The 19462-nt window shown below is 51.4% G+C and overlaps 1 protein-coding gene across 2 annotated transcripts in view; it reads right to left on the reverse strand.

Moving 5' to 3' along the window:
* Window positions 1–19462, reverse strand: part of KCNC1 (potassium voltage-gated channel subfamily C member 1) — a 59245-nt gene that overhangs the window by 22868 nt on the left and 16915 nt on the right. The gene's annotated exons all lie outside the window — the stretch shown is intronic.

Here is a 19462-nt window from a genome sequence, read left to right on the forward strand (position 1 = left end):
ACAGAAATCTAGAGGGGGTGGGGAAATAGAGAGGGAGAGAGACAGAGAGACCCCTGCAGCCCTGCTTCACCACTCGTGAAGCTTTCCCCCTGCAGGTGGGGACCAGGGGCTTGAACCCATGTCCTTGTGCACTGTAATGTGTGTGCCACCGCCTGGCCCCTACTGATTTCTTTAGTTTTCATTGTTGGACCTCTCCACTGATGAATGGAGGAGCAGGGAAGCACTGAAAGTCCCTGAACAGTCCTCTGGGTTAGCATATGGCCATGGGACCTGGATCTCACCCTGATATGGAAGTTGCAAGGAACCGGGAACTACAGAAGTCTTCCGAGTCACCTTCTAAAGTGGGGGAAAGGGAGAAGAAAGGGGAAGGGACAAAGGTAGCATTTCAGAATGTCAGAGCAAAAAAAATGGCCTTTAAAGATGACCTGGGCCAAGATATCCAGGCCACACATTCCTGTGTGGCAACAGTCCTGCGGGTAGCGGGTGCTGTGTAGCCCTCCAGAAGCTTCCTCAGGGCCTCTGGCAGGCGTGGTCCCTATGCGCGCCCTTCCTCCCAAACACCTGCGCCTCCTTCCTGCCGTCCATCCGTCCATCTGCCGTCAGTCTTCCTGTTTTAATCTGCCTTCTCTTCCTTCTTCCATACACTCATCCCTTTCTCCTTTTATTCATGGCTTCCTCTCCTTAACTCATGCATCCATCTACCTCCCTCCTCCCATTGCTTCCTTCTTCCTTTCCCTTCTTTTCTCCCTTCTATTCACCATTCATCCATTCTTCCCTTTCTTCCTCTTTTCTTCTTTCCTTCTTTTCCCTTTCTTTCTTTCTTCCTTCCTTCCTTTCTTTCCTTCTTTCTTTCTTTCACATTATGAATCCACTGCTCCCAGCAGCCATTTTTCTATTTCTATTATTTGATAGGACAGAGAGAAATTGAGATGGGAGGGGGAAGATAGAAATAGAGAGAGAAAGACAGACACCTGTAGCCCCACTTCACCACCATCAAGCATCCCCCCTGCATGCGGGGAGTGGGGGCTCGAACCTGGGTCTCCGTGCACGGTAATGTGTGTACTAAACTGGGCATGCCAAAATCCATCCTCCTCTTTTCTATTTCTTTCCCTCTCTCTTTTCCTTCCACCCCTCCATCCATCCATGCATCCATCCACACCTCTATCCACCTGTTCTTTTGTGCCCAGCACAGAGGAAAGTACAGTCTGTGTTCTCCTGAGCTCCTTCTCAAGCTGAGGCTAGAGGACTGAAAAGAGAAGTTTGGGGGCTCCAGTACACAAGGGGTATCTGTCTACACTTGTCACAGATAGGACAGAGACGGAAGCCAGCTTTCCCAACTCCACAAACAGCTCTTAACTGGCCAGAGGCTGCTGACCTCAGCTGTCACTGAGGTGAAAGCAACTGGGGAAGGCCACCATCTCTGACCCAAGTTTGTCTAGCTCCAGAAAGCCTTCTTTTTACTGTTTTAGTTATTATTGGATAGAGACAGAGAGAAATTGAGAGGGGAGGCCGAGACAGAGAAAGAGACAGAGAGACACCTGTAGCCCTGCTTCACCACTTGTGAAGCTTTTCCCCTGCAGGTGGGGACCAGGGCCTTGAACCTGTGTCCTTGCACATTGTAATGTGTGCACTTAGCCAGGTGTGGCACTGTCTGGCACCACAGTCCATAAATCTTTCCATCAGTAGCATTACTAAAGCTCTTAGAGTTGAAAACATCCCCCCCCCCAGGCTATGCATTTGGTATTTACAGCCCAGAGTCCTGAAGGGGCAGGCCATGCCCACCTCTAGACTGTGTCCTGGCACTTGTGAGAGCAGAGAAACACACACACTGGGTGACCGAGAGACCCCTGAGCTTGGAAGCCTGGTCAGTGAAGGAGAACAGGGAAGTTCTCCCTGCCCCAACAGCCATACTTCTATCCCCTCCAAACATTTCTCATTTAGCTACCTATCTCTTCTGCTCATGCGTGGCTCTCCCAGCAGGGCCACTGCCATAATAGATAACAGGTGTTAGGCTTCAGTCTCAACCACTGGCCTACCCTCCATACAACTACCAGAGAGATGACCCTTGGGGGTCCAGCTCTACCTGTGCCAATGGCCATACCACCCACAAAGAAGAACCCTAGGGTGGGGGTAGACAGCATAATGGTTATGCAAAGAGACTCTCATGCCTGAGGCTGCAAAGTTGCAAATTAAGTCCCCCACCCCCCTCCACCATAAGCCAGACCTGAGCAGTGCTCTCATAAAGAAAAGAGGGGGAGGGGGAGGGGGAGGGGGAGGGAGGCAGGTGGTGGCATACACAGTACAAAGTGCAAGGACCCACAAAGGTCAGGGTTTGAGCCCCTGCTCCCTACCTACAGGGGATCCGATTCATGAGTGGTGAAGCAGTTCAGCAGGTGTCTTTCTTCCTCTCTTCCTCTCGATATCCCCCTCCTCTCTCAATTTCTGTCTGTCCCAGTCAATAAAGTGGAAAAAATGGCCACCAGGAGCAGTGGATTTGTAGTGCTGGCACTGAGCCCCAGAAATAAAAGAAGAAGAAGAATGAGAAGGAGAAGGAGGAGGTGGGAGGGAGGAGGGGGAGGAGGAAGAGGAGAAGGAGGAGAAGGAGGAGGAGGAGGTGGGAGGAGGGGGGGAGGAGGGGGGAGGAGGAGGAAGAAGAGGAAGAAGAGGAAGAAGAGGAAGGGGAAGGGGAAGGGGAAGGAGAAGGAGAAGGAGAAGGAGAAGGAGAAGGAGAAGAAGAAGAAGAAGAAGAAGAAGAAGAAGAAGAAGAACAACCCTCTCTATGCCCAGTATGGTATTTTTATCACGTCCAAGTCTCCACTGTTCTGACCACACACTGCCTCCCCCATGTCCATCCATGTCTGAGCACCTGCTGCTTCTCCCATCATGTGTGTTTCTGCCTGGCTCGGAAAAGCCTGCTCACCCCTTCATGCACACACTAAGCAGTCCTTCTCTGGGGCACCTTCTGGGTGTGGCTCCTCTTGGCCCTTCTGAGGCAGCAGATAGGAGCCTCCGCTGTCCCCACCTATCTCTAAATTCACCCCAGGGAGGCAGGGAGCTTTTCTCCAGCTCTGGCTCTTTAGTGCTTGGGGAGGCTCATGGAAGCACCCAGAGAGAGCCTGGTGTCCCAGGAACCTTGCCTTCCCAGGTGTCCCCGTGGCGTGCAGAGTTCTCCTTTCACTTGCTCCCTCAGGGGACACGCCCTAATGGGAGAATGAAGCCTGGAGAATGACCAGGCCTTAGAAGGGGAGACAGAGAAAAGTCATTGTTCCCTGCAATCCATGGTCACATGCCTAGGTTCTTTGCTCTGTGGCCCCCAGGCCCTAAAAGTGTGGGTGGGGGAAGACAGAAGCCAGGTCTAGAGCCAATTCTGGAACTTCTCTGGGGGAGCCAGACCTCCTGCCCTGTCTATGCTGCATGGGTGGCTTGTCTCCCATCTCCTCTGCTGACTGGTCCTTTGTCACAATTGTTCGCAGCAATACCCAGGACCAAGTGGACACTCACTGGGGCTGTGGAAGAAGGTGTGACCGCCTCACTCTGATGCCCACATCTAGAAGGTCGCTGACAGTGCTGACACCCTCGCGAGTCCCCAGCTCTCTCTGCCCATCACCAGGATGGCTAAGACTGGGAGGAGAGGAAGCAGTCATCACACTGAAGGGTCCTCTCTGCGCTTTAGTCCTCCCACTGACCTGGTGAGGCGGATCAGGCCCTACTGTGCCAGAAAGGAAACAGGTGCAGAGAACTTCCTCTCTGAACCAGTGACTCAAAGCCAGTAGTGAAACTGAGGCTTGAACCTCAGCTCCAGAATCCTAGCTCTCCTCACCCTAGGAGTCGCCCAAGCTCTGTGCATTCGGATAGTCCCATCTTGGGGTGTGGCTCCCATAGCTGAATTTTTAAAAAAGTTTTTATGTATGTATTTATTTTAGATAGAGACAGAGAAATTGAGAGGGAAGGGGGTGGAGAGAGAAAGAGAGAGAGAGAGACCCCTGCATCACTGCTTCACCACTCTTGAAGTTTTCCCACTGCAGGTGGGGACCAGGGGTTTGAACCTGGGTCCATGCACATTGTATGTAACATGTGCACTTACCAGGTCTGCCCACGGCTGAATTCTTAAAGCAGATTATTCCTGTTCCTGGTGAGCGAACGAGTTACTGAGTCATCGCAACTGGTGTCTGGACCCACCTCACTTGACTCTGTCCCAGGTCTAACTGGTGTCCAGGATTTGCAGCACGTGGGGCACCAGCAGCCCCAGGAGACACGCGGTGAGTCAGTGCCGACAGCCTGTGTGTGAACTTGTACACGCACCCCATGCATATGCTTACGCTCCTGTCTGTGTTCCTTCTACACACACACAGACACCATACATGTCTTTACGTGCCCTGTCACACACACACAGACACACACATACCTATACCCACATGTCCTAGCCTATCCTGAATGCCTGCCTGACCCACCTCCCACAGGCCAGCAAGGGTAAGAGACCACATCTCAGTGCCCAGGAGCCCAGGCAGAAGGAAGTGGGTGTGTTCATGGGGACGGGAGCGGTGGACCTTGGGAGGGAAGGAATCTCTGCCTGGCAGGTCCAGGGCAGCAACCCCGGCTGCCACTCCCAGGGCTGCACTGCTGCAGAGAGGGATAGGGGTTGCCTGCCTCCAAGTCCTGTCTCCCAGAGGACACAGAACAGTACAGCTACCTGAGGACACACCTCAGTCTTTGTGTCAGCACAGCCACTGTGGATGTGGCCATGCAAAGGCGCACACCTGACGTCCCAACCACACACACACGGGTGGTGAGCAGCAGGGCCTGTGTGCTGCACATGGTCGCAGGTCTGCCGTTTCCAGGTTCTGCCCACCACCTATGGGCTCACTGATGCCCTCCCACCTGCTGGACTTGGTCTTCTTCTTAGCTCACCCCCATGGCAGCTATGCACCCCCACACCCAAACCTAGGATCTAGACCAGTGGTGAGGTCATCCCTCCAGGCTGCCAGTTGGGGGCTTTTCCTGACAGCTCGGGGGCAACTGCCAGCCAGCCTGGCAACCTCGGTGGCCACCCTGTAAACACTCAAAACAATACAAGCCATGTCCCCTAGAAAACACAGCACAGCACCAAGCTGGGGGTTTCTGGTTCCTACCTCCCCCTACTACTCAACCAAATCACAAACTGGGAGACCCACCAATTGTGTGCTAGAAAGTGGTAGCCATGGCAACAGAGCAAGGCATCCCATTTCTATGGTAACCAGGGTGATGAGGCTGTTGGCTGTAAAGTCAGACAAACCTACTAACGATCTGTTGACTTAAGAAGATGTTTTATACATCGCCAAGTTATTTTTATCATAATCCCACCCCTAGAACCATCAATCAGAAAGGCAATTTACTATCTATTAAAATGACCAATGTGTGCTTTGACTTCCATCGATACATTATTTATGTCTTAGTCATCTTTAGAAAATTGTGCTTGTCTTTCAGAATCATTCAGGGGTTCGCCATGAGGATCTGTCTTCTGGCAGTTGGGCGTTCCAGGAGCAAAGCGACAGCAGTGAACTGGTGCAAGGATCTGCATTCTGGTCCGGACACTCACTTGCTCTGTGACCTTAGCAAGTGGCTCCCCCTCTCTGGGCCTCAGTTTCATCAGCCGTACTGAGATGGCTGGACTTGATTGCCTTGGAGAATTCTGGGATGGGACAAGGTTGCAGGCAGGAGGGCCAGTCAGCAGAGCCCTGGCTGGAGTCCAGGCCCTGGGCCCCCAGAGGCTTCAGGTCAGATTTTCTGCCTAATTAAGTCTGCCCAGGGGTGGGGGTGGGGGTTGCAGCATTTGAACGGATCCACATGGAGTTGGTGATGCAAAGCAGGCGGGATGGCCAATTGGCCTAAATAAATTGCCAGTCAAGTTGAGTTTGGAAACTGAATTAGACTTGTCTGGACTTCCTGGGGCCACAGGCATGAATGGCTCAGGGCTTCAAGGGGGAAGGGAAGGGGGCTCTTTGGGCATCCAGGCCCTGGTTGTTCCATGAGTAAAAGCCCCCCTCCCCGTGACTCCTGGGAGACTTGATCCACCCTCCGCACTCTGCTCTGTCCTGGGTCCCAAGCACCCTCATTTATCCTCCCCTCCTGGCACCAGCTTCAAGGGCAGTGAGCAAGAGGTGCCCCATGGAGGGTGTGAACAGGCATGTGACAGCATGTATAGGAGCATGGCCGAGTGCATGCCTGCTTGGGAAGGCTGTGAGCTGTGGACAGTGCTGGGTAAAGGGAGGCAGTGTACAAGTGGGGAGCAGGTGGACTGTTTACGTGACTGCATTTGTATAAAATGTGTGTAAATAATCAGTGTGCATGGTCTAAGTCCTTGTTGTCGGTGGCAGGTGTGTGTGTGTGTGTATGTTTGTGTGTGTGTGTGTGTGTGTGTGTTTGAGAGAGAGAGACCTCTTTTTAGGTGGCTCAGGGCCTCACTGGGCACTCTGGACATCTGTTTACTGAGTGGACACCCAGCTCAGAGCTCTCTGTGACTTTTTTATGGCAGCAGGGCTCCCCACACAAGCACAAGGACCCAGGTTCGCCCCCCTCCCCCCACTCACCTGCAGAGGGAAACCTTCATGAGTAGTGAAGCAGTGCTGCCTCAAGTATTTTAAAGACACAGAACAAGAACCACTTAGCTGGGAGGCATGCAGAGCACTGAGGCAGGTGCACCCTAGACTACAAGGCAGCACCACCACCTTCCAGAGACCCCATGTCTATACTCAGCAAGGCTGAGTCTGCAATCCCACCAGGTCGCTGAACAGGACTGTGACCAGCTTGCCCAGGGAGGAACGGCTTTGGTCTTGGAGGACCGGGGACATCCTTGGGGGCACCAATGGAGCTTGTGGAGGGGGTGCAACCTGTGGATCTGGCCCCAGAAGACAGACACCCCTAGGAGGCAGCATGTGGCTTGGCATTTGGGGGGGGGCGTGAGGGAAATACCAAGGCTTGTTTGGTTGGGGGAGTGGCTAAGGGGGCAGGTGTGCTGCCAGAGACTAGCTGAACGGAGGTAAGAATAGAGTCATGAGGGGCTGGGTGGTGGCGCACCTGGTTAAGCACATGTTACAGTGTACAAGGACCTAGGTTCGAGACCCTGGTCCCACCTGCAAGGGGAAAGTTTTACAAGTGGTGAAGCAGGGCTGCAAGTGTCTCTTTGTCTCTCTCCCTTATCTATCTTCCCCTTCCCTCTTGATTTCTGGCTGTCAATATTCAATGAATAAAGAAAAAAGAAAAAAAGGAAGGAAGGAAGAATACAGCCACTCCCCCCACACACACACACACCTGGAGACTAGGGTTCAGTAGTAGTGAGGGGAACCTGAAATGACCTTTGTTTTCAACTGTGCCATGGGTGGGCCTGCTATCACCGCCCCATCTGGGGATCTGGGATCCACAGGGTCAGAGGAGATGCTTGTGCTAGGTGGTGCGTCAGCTTGAGGCCACGTGGGACAAGCAGCAGCACAGAGGGAGGAGGCCCCTGGACCTGGCTTCAGAGGCTTGAAAGAGATTCCTCGTTCCGCCTCTCTGGCTCTGTGGCCACAGGCAAGTAACTCACTGGAGACCCAGTCCCATCATTCTTAAAATAAAAGCAGTGGGGGGGGGGGGGGAGCAAGCAGTGGCACAGCAGGTTAAGCACACATAGTACAAAGCACAGAGACCAGAACAAGGATCCTGGTTCAAGCCCCCAGCTCCCCACCTGCGGGGGGGGGGGGGTTGTTTTACAAGCGGTGAAGCAGGTCTGTAGGTATCTTTCTCTCCTTCCTCTCTATCTTCCTTCCTCTCTTCTCTCAATTTCTTTCTGTTCTATCCAACAACAACAACAAATGGAAGAAAATGGCCACCAGGAGCAGTGGATTCTTAGTGCAGGCACCGAGCCCCAGCGATCACCCTGGAGGCAAAATCATAAAAAATAAAGGCAGTGATAACAGTGGCATTCTCTTGGAAGGCATACTCTGTTTGAGGGGCCTGGAGGAGTAGGTCAGGCATTCAGGGCTCCCTCCAGCTCCATGATCAAACTCTGGGCAGGGAGAAGACGCCAGGATGCCCATTCCCTTGCACACTAGTATTCCAGGAGGTGAACTCAGCAAGACCCAAATACAGCCTTGTAGGGCTTTCTCCCCACTTCCTGGGGGGAGGGGAGTTTGGGGATGCTGGCACAAGGAGTAGCAGCAGGAGTTGAAGGGAGAAATGTGTTCAATTGGTTTCTGCTATCACTTGCCTGCTAGCAGCAAACCAAGAAGAAAGGGAAGCTCTGAGAAGGCCAGCGGCTGGGCCTTGGAGCCTGCTGGGTGCCACAGTCCAAACAAGGTTGTGTCCATGGCCTGGTACTGTGGGCTTCAGCGATGTGGGACACCCTCCTCAGGGTGATGGTGACCTCATGCTTCCTTTTCCACAAGGTCTTCCCTGTGAGCCCCTACCTTGGGGCTGAGAGGAAGAGTCTCGGTGTGAAAGGACACACAAGGTCGCAAGTCCTGACTTTCCCACCGAATGATAACAAGATGGAGGGCAGCCACTGCCGCTGCCTGGATGTGCGCTGTCCTCTTGCCGCTCTCATGCATCACACGTATTCTTTGTTCATTTCTCTGAAGGTGCACACCTGTCTGCTGCACACCAGCGAGCTAGATTCTGTTGCTATCATGGCTTTTCAGACAAGCCTGAGGTACCCAGAGGGACACTGGGGTCTCACTAGCACGTTGAGTGAAAGCACGTTGAGTGGAAGCCTGTCCCCACATGGCCCTCTAGTAGCCGGGCAGATACGCCCTCAGGTTGGGCAAACTTAGTTTCAGCCTTAGTCACAGAAAGAAATATCGGACCTGGGGAGTGGGGGGGGGCGATAGGGGGAGTGGGACTGTGACCCCCCCCCCCTGGGATGCCCCTTCAGTTTCACCAGGAAGGTGGGGGCTTGGGGTACCAGAAGATCCCACCAGAAGCCAACATCCCACCCACTTCTGTGGTCTGAGAGACCCTTGTAGAAGCCCAGCAGTAAACACCATCTCCATCAGCATCTTAGGGCCAGAGATACCTGGACCCTATGTGGGAAATTGCTTTTTTCTAGCTCAGGACTCTACATGTCTCCCAGGTTGACTGTTACTTTGTTAGGAGTTGAAATGAGCAGTCCCATAACCCTTTTGCTCTGACTGACAGGGAGCTCAGTTGAATTTAGTCAATTCTGGATTAATTTTTTTGATGGGTCCGGTGTATTTCTCTTCTCTTCATTATAACACTCTCATCTTTGATTCTCTCCCTTCACTTCCCTCCCCTCCCCTTTCCTCACCCCCCTTTTTTTCTCCACCAGAGTTATTGTTGGGGCTCGGTGCCTGCAGGGCTTGATCCTTCGGGCAGCCATCTTTTTCCTTCTTTTTTTAAATTTTTTAAAAATTTTATTATTTTTTAAATTAATTTATTTATTTAAAAAAGGAGACTTTAACAAAACTGTAGGATGGGAGGGGTACAACTCCACACAATTCCCACCACCAGAACTCCGTATCCCATCCCCTCCCCTGATAACTTTCCCATTCTCTAACCCTCTGGGAGCATGGACCCAGGGTCATTGTGGGTTGCAGAAGGTGGGAGGTCTGGCTTCTGTAATTGCTTCCCCGCTGAACATGGGTGTTGACTGGTCGATCCATACTTTTCCTTCTATTTTTATGGAAAACTTTATTATCCATTCTAAGAGAGCAAACAGGGAAAAGAACATCTTAGTAATATTACACAAGAAATTCAACCTTGGAAACTCCCTGGAACTAATTTTCAGAACCACTTGCACCAGGGAAAATGATGGAAGAAAAAAAATACTACATGATAAATTATTTTCTCTCAGTGCTAGGCTTATTGTTTGCTTCTTTGTGCTTTTCTGAGAATCTGGGTCCAATTTCCCTGTTAGTACCTGGCCTGTGAGTGCAGGGTCTTGCCTCAGAAGTTCCACTGTCCAGCTTGGAGAGAGAATATCCTTGCAGGCAGACATACCTGCACTACAGGGTAAGAGGAAGTAAGAGTCCCGAGAGCCCCCTCTGCAGCAGCTCCATCCTGCTCGGTTTGCCACGGACCAGAAACACCCACCTCAGCAACAAGTCAACGCCAGGCACCCAAGCAACACAGGTGCTGGCAAGGCACTGACACCTGCAAGTGCAGAGGGAGGTGGAGTTGGAAGGAGACTCTCTTCTTTCATTTTGATAGAGGGTGAGAGACAGAGACAGAGAGAGAGAAGAGGCACCTGCCGCACTGTTCCATGTCTTGTGAAGCTTCCCTACTGCAGATGGTGTCTGGGGCCTTGAACCAGGTCCTCATACAACTCACATTGGTGAGTTCTACCAATTGCACTACCACCTGACACCACTTTATTTTATTTTTATATTTCCACCAGAGTTATCATTGGGCCTCAGTGCTGGCATTATGAATCTATTGCTCACAGTGGCCATTTTTTCCCCTTTTTTTCCTTCTAATTTTTATTAAGTAGGACAGAGAGAAATTGAGAGAGGACGAGAAGATAGAGAGGGAGAGAGAGAAAGATAGACATCTGCAGACCTGCTTCACTGCTTGTGAAGCAACCCCCCTGCAGGTGGGGAGCCGGGGCTCACAGCTGGGTCCCAGCGTGGATCCTCGTACATAGTCCTATGTGCACTCAAGCAGGTGGACCTCCACCCAGCCCCTACTCCCTCTTTATTTTTAATGGTTCTGCTATAGTGTCTCAAGTTGTCTTGTTGCATAGACTGGAATGAGAGTCTGTGACTGAGAGGCCTAGGTCAGGCAGTGTTCCGTGGAGGACTGGAGGATATTGGGGCTGTTCAATGATTCTTCTGCAGAGCACTGAGGCAGACCTCTCATTGCTTGATGACTGATGGGTAACCATCCTAGATGGAGGACTCGAGACATGCAGTTAAGTCAGTCTTCCTGCCCTTTTCTCCCAGCAGTCTGGGTTCTGATCTCTGGAGTCCCCAGAAAAATTTTGTGTCTCTTTTCACCTGACAGTCTTGCCTCAGACCCGCCTCCCCCCACCCCCACCTCCAGGCCATCCCTCCAATAGCCAAGTGCCCTAGTTTCCCCCACACTCACTTACCTGCAGATAAGCATTCAGGAGTGTGTTGCTAGTGTCATTTGAGTGGGTGGTGGCATGTAAGCCTTAAAACTTCATGAACAGGAGCCAGGTGGCGGCACACCTGGTTGTGCACACACATTACAGTGCTGGAGGGCCTGAGTTCAAGCCTCCAGTCCCCAACTATAGGGGGAAGCTTCACGAGTGGTGACACAATGCTGCTGGCGTCTCTCCCCCCTTCATCTATTTTTTCTTAGTTTCTTATTAGTGATTTAATAATGATGAACAAGATTGTATGATAACAAGGGCACAGTTCCATACAGTTCCCACCACCAGAGTTCTGTGTCCCATCCCCTCCATTGGAAGCACTCCTTCCTATTCTTTATTAAAAATAAAGAAATAAAACCAGAACCCCTGGGTGCATCACTAAGGGTATGAATGTAGGTGGGGACCAGGACTATACTCTAGGCCACCCAAATAAGCAGAAGCTGGGGAGAAGAGATGGCAAGGGACACAGACAAGAAGCATGTAGACTCCAGGGTCTGGGAAGGGTGACAGGACAGGAGGAGTGGTTAGCTGTCTCAGTCAGTCCTGACGCTGGGAGATCATCAGGACCAGGAACCGCTGGCATCCTTTCTGCCCAAGTGTCTTGTGTTAATGCTCTATTTCCCTGGTTACCTCTTACCCAGCCTTCTCACCTCTGGGAATCTGTTAGTTCTTCCTGGGAGCCACCCTGACCCCAAGATTTTTTGTAAAGGCTCATTCAATGCCTTTGAAGCCCTTGTGTCCTACCTGCATATAGCTTTGCTTACATCACTATTTGATAAAAGCTGGTCTCGCCTGCCAAGAGCTCGTGCCCTTTCTGCTCACCCTGAGCCCACTGCCTGATGGGCTGCAGGACACAGATCTCACTTAGAAGGGAAACAGGTGTGTAAATAGCTGTGGCTCCACCTGGACAAAGGTCACACCCCTCCCTGAGCTCCCTCTTGGAGCCTCCGACTTGCCTCCCCTCCCCAGCCCTCCCTGCCCACATACATGCACTGCCTATTAAAAGTCAGGACCCTTAGCTGGAAAGCAGCGCACAAGTGGACATTGGAGAAAAATTCTCCAGTGTTCTCAGGTGGACACACCACAAAGCTTGAAGCCTCAGTTTTCTCATCGGCTAAATGGGGACTCTCAGAATTACCCTGTCAGTGGTCCAGGTGTGTGTGTGTGTGTGTGTGTGTGTGTGTGTGTGTGTGTGTGTCCTACGGATTCAGAATGTGCAGATGCGGGGAGAGAGCTCAGTGGTAGAGCGCCTGTCTGCGAGGGGAGATGAGCTGTACATTATACACAGTTGTGCACCGAGTCACCGTAATAAGAAAGCTGGTGTCTCGCTGCCAGGGTGCCCTGGGGTGGATGTGAAGGAAATGTCCACACAGAAGCCCTGGAGCACAGTGGTTCTGGAGTCAGAAAATTCTGCTGAATTTGGGCTCTCGCTTCCTAACTGTGCAGGATATTTATTTATCTATTTATTTATACACAGCCACCCCAAGCCTTGATGTTCTTATCTACAAGATGGAGGGAATGACACCTCCCTCAGAGGAAGCTTTTCCAAGTAAATGAGATTGTCTTTATTACAGTAGTTATTTTCACTTTATTTATTTATTTATTTATTACCTCCAGGGTTATTGCTGGGGCTTGGTGCCTGCACTACAAATCCACTGCTCCTGGAGGCCATTTTTTCCATTTCATTGCTGTTGTTATTGTTGGATAGGACAGAGAGATATCAAGAGAGGAGAGGAAAACAGAGGGGGAAGATAAAGATAGACACCTGCAGACCTGCTTCATCACTTCTGAAGTGACCCCACTGCAGGCAGGGAGCCGGGGGCTCAAACCTGGATCCTTATGCTGGTCCTTGGGCCTCACACCATGTGCGCTTGACCCACTGCACTACTAGCCGGCCCCTTATTTATCTATTTTTGCCTTGCCTCCAGGATTATCACTGGGGCTTGGTGCCAGCACTGTGAATCCACCACTCCTGGTGGACATTTTTTCCATTTCTGTTGGCCAGGACAGAGAGAAATTGAGAGGGGAGGGGAAGACAGAGAGGGAGAGATAAAGAGAGACACCTGTAGACCTGCTTCACTGCTTATGAAGCAACCTCCCTGCAGGTGGGGAGCCGAGGCTTGAATCCGGATCCTTGCACAGGTCCTTGTACTTCACATTATGCGTGCTTAGCCCGGTGAGCCACTGTCTTTTTCACTTTATAGCAGAGGACAGTGAGACCCAACAAAGCTAAGCATTCCTGCCACTGAGGTGTTAATGTGCTACTCGTTTAACCACAACACAGTGAATGCTGAATCAAAATGGGTTTTGATTAAGTCTGGCTCTGGACCTCGGGGTTTTGATGTTCAACTGGGAGGCACCTTTAGGTGGAGGTCTGACAGCTCTCCCTCTGACTCCCGGTCAGCTCCAGCTCTGTATCCTTCTCAAGGGAGTACACCTTCCTCCTTCTAGGACATCTGTGTTCTAAACTTCAGCCATCCTGGACACCTACCTCTCTCTCCCTCTCCTTTTCCTTCTCCCTCTCCCTCTCTCACACCTCACAATTAATCTGTAAAAGGATCCTGTTGACTCAGCTTGAAAGTAAACCTGGAACCGATCACTTTCCATGGCTGCTCCAGCCCTCGGCACTTCCTTCTCGCTTGTGGCAAAGTGGCTGCCCTACATTCAGCCCTGCTGCCGCTCCAGGACTAGCTCCTGCAGTGCAGCGCGATGACTTGGGAGGGAACGTGAAGGAGACAGTGTCATTCTCTGCTCACAACCCTGCATCAGAGAAGTCGAGGCCTCACAATGACTGGCAGCAGGTTCCCACATGATCTGGTCCTCCATCCATTACCTCTCTAAGCTCTGTTCCCTTCCCTTGTCCTGGCCACACTCAACTCCTCACACAGGCTCTTTAAGCAAACCGGATGTACACTTGCCATCAGTAGCTGAATGACGGCACTGAAAGCCACCCTGGGTCCTGCTGTTGGTGTGCGCGTTCATGTGCAATGTGTGTGTGGTGCTCTCAGAGGCCCTGTCACTGGGTTCCCTTCTCCTCAGAACACCCTTCCCCAGGTGACCTTGCAGCTCACCCCCTCACCAGTTGAGAGCTACTCTAAACCTTAGCCAGCACCCCACAAACCTGACTTTCTTTCCCTCTTTCTCTTTTTTAAATAGATTTTTAAACTCTATTTTATTTTTTAAATTTATTTATTATTGGATACAGAGAGAAATTGAGAGAGGAGAGGAAGCCCTTCTTTCTTTCCCCTCTTTCTTTCTTCGCCTCCAGGGTTATCAGTGGGGCTCAGTGCCTGCACTACAAATCCACTGCTCCTGTGGCCATTTTTTCCATTTTATTTGATTAGGACAGAGAGAGATTGAGAGAGGAGGGGAAGATAGAGAAAATTAGACACCTGCAGACCTGCTTCACCACTCGTGAAGCAGATCCCCTGCAAGTGGGGAGCGGGGGCCCAAACGTGAATCCTTGCACAGGTCCTTGTGCTTAGTACTATGTGTGCTTAACTGTGTACTCTACCCCTGGCCCTGGAACTTGACATTCCATCCCCTCCTCTCCCCTATAAGAGTACATATTCTAGTAGACTAACTCCCCAGACCTATTGAGGCAGAATTCACCTACAGCAACATTCACCCCAATCATACCTATGCCCTGGTGTCACACAGTAACAACAACGGTAATAATAATACCAGCATCCACCCACTGTGAGTATCCAGTTGGAAGAATGCTGACACTCAACATTATCTGATTTATTGAATTATCATGCTTGTTGCTTGTCTCTCTTCTAGAATGTGAGGTCCAGGACAGGCTGGAGCTGGGATCAGCCCTGCCCTAAGGCCCAGCCCCACACCCACACTACCAGGAAGAGGGACCCTCTCCCCAGGGAACCAGGAGCACTGCTAACTACAACACTGCTCCCCTCTGCGGGAAGGTCTCGGACACAGAGCCCGTGGCCTGGAACCTCAGCCTCCGCCTACATAGTGGCACAGGGATGCCATCTTTGCGCCTCTCCTCAGGCTCCCACACTTATCTACGTGGGCAGTAGGCACATGCCAACTCACTACCATCCCATCCATGTCTACACTGGAAATATACACCATCACTGATTTCAGACTTGTCTTCATACCAGCACCAACCTGGCTGACTAGAACCTGGCATCTATCTAGTAAAGGATGATATCATTCCACAAATCTGTGTGTTAACAGGCTGAGGGTACCATCACCAATCACTCAGCTCTGGGGCAGGGGACATGCCCAGTCTCCACACAGCTGTCTGCTGTGCACAGGAATTGAGAGAAGACCCCTGTCTACACTGGAAATCGGCACATTCGCTGACAATAGATTCACGTCTGCACTGGCTTCAGGTACAGTCATGCCTGTCTCTCGATAATGGGCGCGGTCAGTAGGCAGACCGACAGTGACTAAGGGCAGTGGGCATGGCGTTGAGGACTCTGCAGAGACACCAGACAAATGGGCAGGCTCCCCTTCCTGCAGGCTGGCTGGCTGTAGGCACTCACAGTGTGGTCTAGGAATGTGGAATCCAAAACCTGTTTGCAGGCCCTGGGCATGGGGTCTAGACTCTGGATTTCGGAATTGGAATCTGGGGCACATGGCGAGGAGATGAGACTATGTCTATTCCCAGTGTCTTGAGATCACTCAAGGTGAGGAGAGACTGGGGCTGTGTGACTCCCAGTGTAGCCCGCCCCCTCCCCACCCCATGCCCCTGCCTGGCCCAGCCAGCCTGTGGCTTAAAAAAGCACCAGGAAATGTCACTTTCTTTTTGAGGACCTGCGATGGGAGGCGAGGGCCCAGGCAGTTCAGCTGCCAGCCTATCCAAAGGTTGGGAACGGTGACAGTCTTTGCAAACGCTGAAGCTTGTTTTTGTGCCTAGGCTGGACAGGATTCCAGCCCCTTCCTGGCAGACACGGCCTTTCCTCGTGCCGGCCCTGTGGCCCCAGTCGGCCCAACAGCCCATCCCGAGCTCTGACTGGTGCTTCGGGACTCTTCTGTCTTCCCGAGGCAGGGCCAGGGTGGGAGCTGAGTAGGCTCAGGGGCTCAGGAGCTCTGCTGGGCCACTGTGCTAGGTTGGCTCAAGCCAATAACCCTGGGAAATAGCCACTAACTGACCTGGGACAATGTCTGCTTCCTGCTCCACTGAACTGCGATTTCCTCACCTGTGAAATGAGGGGGTCACCAGAGACCCTTCAATCACAAGGATTTATGTGTTACCTATGAGAACATAGACATCAGACCACAGGCACAACCTGGATGAGTTAAGTCAGGATGGATTCCTCCTGAGAAAGGAAGTCCCAAGGACATCCAGCCTCCACTGACAGAGCTCTCACTCATGTTGTTCAATCACACAATATTGTCTGAGGGTCCATCATGCACTGGATATAAGTTCACAGCCACTCTGAAAGACAACGATCTACTATAATTATTATTATTATTATTATTATTATTAATTATTTGAGACAGAAATTGAGGGGAAGAGGGAGGAAGAGAAGGAAAGAGAAAAACACCTGCAGACCTGCTTCACCATTCATAAAGCTTCCCCCCTAGAGGTGGAGACTAGAGGGCTTGAACCCAGGTCCTTTTGCATGAGAACATACATTCAAGTAGGTGTGCTACAACTGACCCCCAGGAGGATTTTAAATACATTTCCCAGCACAGTGGCAGTGATTGAATCCAGTCTCACACACTGGAGGCATGCACTCTACTGCTGAGTCCTCTCCCCATCCATTTTTTATTTTTTCAATAAGATAGACAGCTAGAGAGAGAGAGAGAACTGATCATGGGCTTTCACTTGTTTTTATTGTTCTTTCATGCAGCCCTGGGGATCGAACGCAAGACTTTACATATGAAAGGCATGTGCTCTACTGCCTGGCCACCTCCCCACCCCAGAGCTAGAATTTGAAAGAGCATGAAGACATGTCCGGTGTGCTGACACTTGTCCTGAGCCCAGACCTACACTAAGCTGCCTACACAGCCCATTCATCCCCCGACACCAACCACCTACTGTGGTTATCACCCTGATTTTACAAAGTAGGAAACCAAGGCACCAGTTAAGGTTAAATTTCCCATGGTCATCCTCCTGGGAAGGAGGAGTTAGAATGAGAAACCTGATTTTGTCTGACTCCTGACACAGGCTCCTAGCTACTCTCCTAGCCCCCGTCACACGATCACTGAATGAACATGTGCGCAAATGAATGAAACTCTGTAATGGTGTAAGTGTGGACCCACAGCATGAGTGTACAGTGCACGTCTGTGCTGATGTTTGTGTATTTGCACAGGGAGCTTTTTTTGTGGAAAGACTTTCCCTTGTTGCCTCGGCCTTGTGTGTGCGGGAGCTATGCTATACTTAGCTGCAGCCGTGACTGTAATGAGCAGTTAGCAGCGCACCAGCCACTCTCATTGGGACCTGGTTTCCCAGGGAGATCGCCAGGGCCAGAGTATGTGTGTGGGGGGAGCGACTCAGTGCTGGGGAATGCCAGATCAGGGCTTTGGGGTGGGGAGCCTGCAGCTCACAGCTCTGTGTCTTATGAAACAGAATCTCAGTTCTTGCTAGAAGAATTTGCATCAGGCCTCTTAGGACCTGTACAATTCAAGTACAGGCCGCCTATGTCTGTGATTCCCCTGACCTGTCCTTGCTAGGCAATTAAGACTCCAGTCTTAGAGCTCCGGGCTAGAGTCCAGGGACTAACGGCACAAAGCAGAGGGCGGGTGGTGGGTGTCTTCACAGCTGGGCAGGGCCTCTTGAGCTCTTCCAGGGTGTCAGGAGGGCACACTGCTTGGCTACGCTTTTGCACCAGCAGATCTGCGCTGCCCCTGGGAGCAGGCCCTGTCAGCTGTCAGAGGGACTTGCTCTAGGAGGCTGTGGGCCTGACGGCAGCTTACTGCCCAGGCCCCCAGGCCAGGCTGAAACAGGACCTGTGGTTCACTGTAGTGAGTCTGCAGGGGGTCAGGAAAGCTCTGGGCCTGGAGTCTCTCTTGCTACAGGGCTCTGTCTGCAACTTCCTTCTCCTCTGCCCTAGTTCTGCTCCATCAGAGCAGACCTGTGAAGGTGGAGTTAACCACTGGACCAAGGCAGGTCCCAGCCAAAAAACCAGCCACCTCCTTATCTAGCTTACTGCCCAGGCCCCCAGGCCAGGCTGAAACAGGACCTGTGGTTCACTGTAGTGAGTCTGCAGGGGGTCAGTCACAAGTGGACTGGACTGCTCTGCCCTGCCCTGCCCCGCCCCACCTCCCACCACGAAGTCCTCTGCTTCCTGGTATCATCTTCTAGGATGTTTGATTGAGGAGAGGTGGCACTTCCCAAACTGCCTCAAAGTCACCTGACAGTAAGAAATGTATTCATCCGTCCTGGAGTCACTACTTCATTCCCCACTCGCCGAGTCCCTCATCCATCCGTGCTTCCTCCCGGACAGCATCCACATCATCCACACTCCTGTATTTTCAGCCAGTTCTTCTGTCCACTTGTCCATCTGTCCATCTAGTCATCTCATTCTTGACCACAGAACCGTAACATAAGAAAAGAAGAAGCAGTACTGACTACTCTCCCCAGGGAGATCTAAAAGGAGTTGAAGCCCATGTTTCTACTGCTTACCACCTGGACAGTCTGGCACAAACACATTAACCTCTATAGGCAATTTTTCCCTTCATCAATAAAGATGATGGTGATATCGAACCCTTCTAATCCCATGGCTCTGAGGATGTGTATTGCTTTAATAAGGGTTTATTGGCTCCATATTAGGGATAGGCACAGTCCCTGCTTAAGGTGACCTTGTTCTCTGAGAGCTGAGTTCAGGATGTGTGTACCTCAATAAACTAACTGCTGGAGTCGGGCGGTGGCACAGCGGATTAAGCGCATGTGGCACAAAGCACAAGGACCGGCGTAAGGATCTCGGTTTGATGCCCTGGCTCCCCACCTGCAGGGGAGTCGCTTCACAGGAGGTGAAGCAGGTCTGCAGGTGTCTGTCTTTCTCTCCCCCTCTCTGTCTTCCCCCTCCTCTCTCCATTTCTCTCTGTCCTATCCAACAACAATAACATCAATAAAACAACAAGGGCAACAAAAAGGGAACAGGTAAATATTTTTAAAAAATTAACTGCAAGAGGAGGGAGAGTTCTCTGAAAGATCAGGCTTTTTTGGCCAGGTGGTGGCACACCTGGTTAAGCGCACACATTACAGTGTACAAAGACCAGAGTTCAAGCCCCTGGTCCCCAGCTGTAGGGGAAAAAGCTTCAGGAGTGGTGAAGTAGGGCTGCAAGTGTCTCTTTGTCTTTCTCCCTCTCTATCTTCTCCTCATAATTTATCTGTCTCTATCCAATAATAAATAAATAAAATTTTAAAAATTAAAGAAGACCAGACTTTTCAGAAGAAGCGGG

The sequence above is a fragment of the Erinaceus europaeus genome, chromosome 17 (assembly GCF_950295315.1).
Source record: "Erinaceus europaeus chromosome 17, mEriEur2.1, whole genome shotgun sequence".
Taxonomy (NCBI): domain Eukaryota; kingdom Metazoa; phylum Chordata; class Mammalia; order Eulipotyphla; family Erinaceidae; genus Erinaceus; species Erinaceus europaeus.